General features: G+C 50.0%; 1 pseudogene; it reads right to left on the minus strand.

Annotated features, from left to right (window-relative positions):
• Nucleotides 1-1,870: 1,870 nt before the first annotated feature.
• On the minus strand, nt 1,871-3,941 carry LOC103459930 (uncharacterized; annotated as a pseudogene).
• Between the last annotated feature and the right edge of the window lie 2,107 nt (nt 3,942-6,048).

Raw genomic sequence — 6,048 nt, forward strand, 5'->3', positions numbered from 1 at the left:
AAAGGAAAGTTTTCAAAGAACTGGATCACCGTCCTAAAGAACATCTGTGATGAGGCAGAGGRCAAGAACATCAACCTGGGAAAAGATGCTACCAGCTTGTCTTCCCAGCTCCAAAATGAACAGGAGTTGCTGGCTGAGAAGATCCGCCAGAACCTGCAGATCTCTACAAATCTAGGTCAAGCAGAAGATGACCAGAACAGACTGCAGGAGCATTTGGAGGAAGAAGAGGATGCCTGTCTAAAGCTTCAGATGGAGAAGGTGAACGGTGAAGGAACGATGGCGCTAGAAGACAACCAGCTGCATGAACTTGGTCCAGTGACTGGTAATGGAGTCCTCAGTGGGTGGACATCTTGGAGGAGCTGCTGTGCCACCTGGGGCTGGACATCCAGTTGTCCTGTATAAAGCCATACATGTAGCAATATTGATTCTGTGTTTCATTTACCGTCTGCTTGGTCCAACAGAAAGAAAYCACAWRTTGTCCAGACTGTGTCAGAGATGCTGGATAATCAGTGCAAACTCTGCTGCCAAAAGGATCCTGTTTGACTGTGTYACCTGCAGAAGAAATGGAGGAAAACTTCTGGAACAAATGATGACTGAGGAAAAGGTACCACCAGACAAACCTCCATTCACAGATGTTGGAGTTGATGGTGGTGTTCATTTGAAAGTGGTTCATGTTCTGGATSCCACTTATGTAATCAGAAGATTCATCTGCAGGAGTGGTCCAGTTTCATCCATCAGGTCAAAGGATGAAACACTGCAAACAGTTTTCTGTGAAGCCGAAGCCATTCTGAATGAAAGACCCATCATTTCTGTCTCTGATCCAAATCACATCCTGATGAACAAACCTGTTCTGCCACAAGATGGATCTGAGTATCTGCCCTCAATGCAGGAAAAGCAAAAGTGGATGAGACGGAGAAGAAACGTCTCTCCTGGAGACATTGTCTTCACTGCAGATGCTACAGCAGCCAGAAGATGTTGGCAGGTGGAGAGAGTCCTGGCAGTCAAAGCTGATGCACAAGGCCTGGTTCATCATTAAGAAAATGAAGAACCAGAAGAATTATTTGTCTTTGCATTAATATAGTTTGAGGTTGTTGTTAAAATAGCTCCTTTAGTGAATGATGTAATTGTGATTTTTATTGCACAATTAGGGGCTGGAGTGTAGGAGCYATTTTCCCCTTTTTTCTTTTGGTTAAATCTTAGAATTTAAATTGTTTAGTTTATTCTTATTGTTTATTTCTTAGTTAATTTATCATTAGAATTTTTGTTTAATTTGCTGTTTAGAATAAGTTCTTTGATTAGGAATTCACTTAATTAGTTAATTAATTTCAGGTTGGGATATGGGTATTTCACGGTATAAATAGGTGGGTTTTAGGTAGCTTATTATGCACCTGGGTGGTCATAAGGTTTTTTACCAGCCTATTAGTCACATCGGTTTTTAGTCAGAGAACATGTACAGGAATAGGAGCAGAAGCAGAAGCCTGTAACCTTTTGCCTGAATTGCAAAATAAACCCAAAAAACTGCATTTTGACTTTTTGATCTTTTGTGCTGGTAAACCAGAATCCACGGTGCATCAGGTGACTATTTGAGTTGGATTCACTTTTGTTTTGATCACCTTCGAGTTTTGAGTTGATTTTTGAATTTAAGTTTTGGGACAAATGGTCACTACATACACCTTGATAGTAGAAAAAGCTTTCCCCTTATCAATCGGGTCCTGCAGAAAAGCTAAAAGCACAGCCACAGAACACTGAAAGGGGATTTCCTGAATTTCGGAGCACCATTTTTCAAAAACGGACCATTTGTACTCATACAAAGATCTAGTTGCTGGAGCTCTGGCATTCTGGATTGTCTCAATAACACTCTGTGGGAGACCTACAGATTGTAGATTGAACCATTCACGGGCCAAGCTCACAAAGCCAGCCTTTCTGGGTGGGGATGAAAAATTTGTCCTCGTGCCTGAGACAGCAGATCCCTGCGTGCAGGCAGAGGCCACGGATCCTTCCACAGGAGCTGCGTTATCTCTGCTAACCAGTGTTTCGACGGCCAGTGGGGTGCAATGAGGATCATTGTCAGCCCTTCTGTTCGTACCCTGGCTAGCGTTGGTGAAATTAGAGCTATGGGGGGAAAGGCATAGAGCAGAACCTGAGGCCACCTGTGGGCCAGTGCGTCCACCCCCATGGGTGCATTCTGATCGTGCAGGGAGAAATACAGATGACACTGTTTGTTCACCTGCGAGGCAAATAGGTCCACGGTTGGTTGCCCGTACCTCTGCCAGATCAGCCTGGCCACCTCCGGATGGAGTTTCCACTCTGTATACAGGGGATTCCCTCTGGAGAGGAGGTCCGCTCCACAGTTCAGTATTCCTGGGACATGAGTTGCCCTCAATGACAGAAAACGTTTGCTGCTCCAAATGATCAATTTGTGAGCCAGCATGTGCAGTTTTAGTGATCTCAGACCACCCTGCCTGTTGATGTAAGCCACCACCGTGGTRTTGTCTGTCCTGACCAGCACATGGTGACCTCTTAGAAGTGGAAGGAAATGTTTCAGTGTCAAGTGAACAGCCAGCAGGTCCAAGAAATTGATGTGGACTGACACACCCTGTGTCAACACACTGGGGCTCCACCAAGGGCGTAGTGCTGCCCTGCAGGCTGCGGAAACCCTCACTCTGTGAGAAATGTGTGGATTCAGCTTCTGCTGAGAGGCCACCCAGCGCTGGACTCCTTTCATATGGAGTCGCCCAAGGGGAACCACTGCTAATGCTGAGGCCATCAGGCCCAAGAGCCTTCTGCAGAGTCTGATGGACACCMGATTTCCTCTGTGAAACATGGACAAGCAGTCCAGCATTGTTTTCACTCTGTCCTCTGTTAGTCTCACTCTGGCCTGAACTGAGTCCAGGGAGAGACCTATGAAGGAAATGGATTGAGTGGGGAGTAGTTCACTCTCCTCCATGTTTATTTCGAATCCCAGATCCATCACGTGTTGCATTAATGTAGCTGTGTGATTTGCAGCCTCCTGGCGGGAAGACGAAGCGATCAGCCAATCGTCTATGTACATCGCCACCCGGATGCCCCGCCTCCTGAGCGGGCCCACAGCCGCCTCGGTGCATTTTACAAACACTCTCGGGCTCAGTGAGAGACCGAAAGGGAGTACGAGGTATTCGTAACATGCTCCATGCTCCCTGAAATGCGAATCTGAGGAATTTTCTGTGCGGTGGATAAATGGGGATGTGAAAATAAGCATCCTTGAGGTCGATTGAAGTAAACCAATTGCTGGGATGTAGGAAGCGCAGCAGGGAGTCGTGTGTCAGCATCCTGAATTTGTATTTTTTCAGGTGCTTGTTTAGCGCCTGGAGGTCTAATATAGCACGCATCCCCCTTCTGCCTTTCTTTGGCACGAGGAAATAACGTGAATAAAAACCCTCGCGGCAGTGCTTGTGAGGAATCTGCCTTATTGCTCTTTTCACCAACAACGAGGATATTTCCTCTTGAAGAATGGGAGCGGCTTCTCCCTCTGCTTGCGACTGAATCACCCCCCTGAAACGTGGAGGGGTCATTGCGAATTGCAGTCTGTATCCCCTCCTTACAGTTTTTAAAACCCACTCTGAGTTCGTTCATTTTTCCCACAGATGGGTGTTTATTGACAGGCGGCTGACTGGCCAGTCTGTTAAATACGAGCTGGGAGCAGACTGGAACAGCTCCAGTCTGCACTGCGCATGCGCGTGGAGTTCGGCTTGCTACAGATTTGTTGACATGGGGAAAAGATCTCAGTCCTTCTGTAAAAGGATGGATCAAATCCCCCAGTATAACTGTGTTCATGTTTTTCAACATTTTTATCTGCGCCCTCGGCTCGTAGCCTGGATGCGACAGTGTGTGAACATTTATTTCTTTCGAACAGATAAATGTGCTTGTGGGACGTGACCGGGGTTCGCCGTGGAGCTCCCCATAATGAACACAGTCTCGTCTTTTCTTTCTGGCGTGCCGAGCAGGCTCGAACGTCCTCTCTGTTACGCGCTGAACCCAGCTGAACTCGCCGAACAGGCTCGGAACTGGCGCTGTGGAAAGGAGCGATTCCCGCTCATTCCCGAAATCTGGGGAGGAGGTCAGGCCAGCCGCTTCCTTCTCCTCACGTTCTGAGTGGAGGCGGGGGGCGGTTGGTCGGAGCGAGGGCCGCCAGGCTTCCTCTGCCACGGGGCTTTTGGGACAGAGGCTTTCTGTGGAGCCTGTGCAGCACCCTGCGTCTTCGGAAACTTGGGGATCTTGAAGGCGTTAGGGAATCGAGCTGCCGCCTGAGCAAAGGTCTGGCGCTGGGTGCTCGGGGCTGTGGTCCCGGTGGCAAACGTACGCCTGGGCAGACACAGTTTCAGTGCCTCATCATCCCGTTTCTTTTCCTCCCATCGTTTTTGCATGGAGGTGACTGCTGCACCGAACAGCCCCTCAGGAGTGATGGCGGTGTCCAGGAGGTCCTCCTTCTCCTTAGTGGAGAGTGTGGTGAGGTTGAGCCACTTGGCCCTCTCCTGCAGAACCATGAGACCCATGGTCCTGCCCAGGGCTTGGATCGCCACCTTGTGGAGTTGTAGGCAGTGATCCGTGATGATACACACCTCCTCCCATAGTGCAGCATCTGGTAAAGGGGTCATCTGCTCCTCGAGTTCTGCCTGGTAAGCCATCAGCAGCGATGAGGCGTTCAGGGCCCGAACTGAGAGCACCGCTGCCCGGTAAGATTTATCCGTCAGGCTGGACTGAAAGCGGTCGGCTCTTGGAGGGAGAGTGGGACCTCCAGCTGACATGGAAGTCTTTGGGTGCAGGTGTGCCGCAACCGCCGGTTCGACCGGAGGTAACTAACGGAGACCGCAATTCTCCATACCATCACAGTCCAGCACCGAACTGCCAGCCACTGGGTGCTTCTCCTTGAAGGGCTTATTGCGCCAGGAGATGGCTAGTTCTTCCAGCAGCTCCGGAAAAACTGGCAGGAGTTGTCTGCCTGTTTTCCGTGCTTTTGGCAGCTTTTTTCCGTCGAAGCGGGAGAGAACTACCTCGGCTTGAAACTCGGGCCACTGGATGTCAAGCTTTGCAGTGGCGCGTTTGCACACATCGTGCAGATCAAAATCCAGTTCTGGCGAGGATGAGCCTTCATGACCGGGTTGGCCTGTGCCAGACGGTGCAGGTTTTGCAACCCGACCCGACAGCGGAGGAGATGGGTCATAATCCTCATCGTTATCCGAGAAAGGAAGCTCCGACTCACTATCGGAAAACTCGCAGCCTCCCGTTATCGGGAAATCCAGCAAGCAGGACTCGAGGCCGAGCTCGGGGACCTCGGAAGGCAGCGGGTCCACGGAGTCGAGGATTTCGCCCCAACTCGTTCCGGCTCCCGCATCAGCGGTCAGCGAAGTTATTTGCTCGGCCGGTTCCTGCACAGCTGCTGCAGATGCCATAAGCGGGTCACTGCTGGACAATGTCGTCTGACGGGCAAGACGGCGACGAAGCACTTTGACGGAGAACCTGCTACAGTGCAAGCAGGTCTCCACAGAGTCAAAGGCTGCTTGGGCATGTTTCAGCCCGAGACACACCACGCACGACAAGTGTGTGTCCCCGCTTGAAATTTTGTTGCCGCACAGGCAGGTTCGTGCCTGTGGGCTCTTCTCCACGTTACTAGATGACCTGACGGTCTCCATGTTTCGGGAAGATGAGATGGCCGTAAAGCTACTAAAAAGAGAAAGAGCTGGTGACAGCTAAGCTAACCAGTTATGGTTAACCTATGGAGGGGGAAGCGTTGCAGCTTCCCAGTAGGTAGCTTACGGTGGGAGTATTGCTAATCTGAAAACTGCCAACGAATTACCTTACGGTGAGTCGGCTTTTTTTTTTTTTTTTGTGGGGGGTATTTCTACCCGAAGCTACTCGCTGTGATACCAACAGAAAACCCAAGCCAAGCGCCCGGCGACCGAGCTTGCGCACGAGTCTGTGGACAGTTTAGCTTAGCTCAGAATAATGTCAGTAGTTACACGAGAGCTGGTTGGAACTTCTGCTCGTTGCGAGAGAAGAGTTTTTTGAATA

The sequence above is a fragment of the Poecilia reticulata genome, unplaced genomic scaffold, assembly GCF_000633615.1.
Source record: "Poecilia reticulata strain Guanapo unplaced genomic scaffold, Guppy_female_1.0+MT scaffold_131, whole genome shotgun sequence".
Lineage (NCBI taxonomy): Eukaryota > Metazoa > Chordata > Actinopteri > Cyprinodontiformes > Poeciliidae > Poecilia > Poecilia reticulata.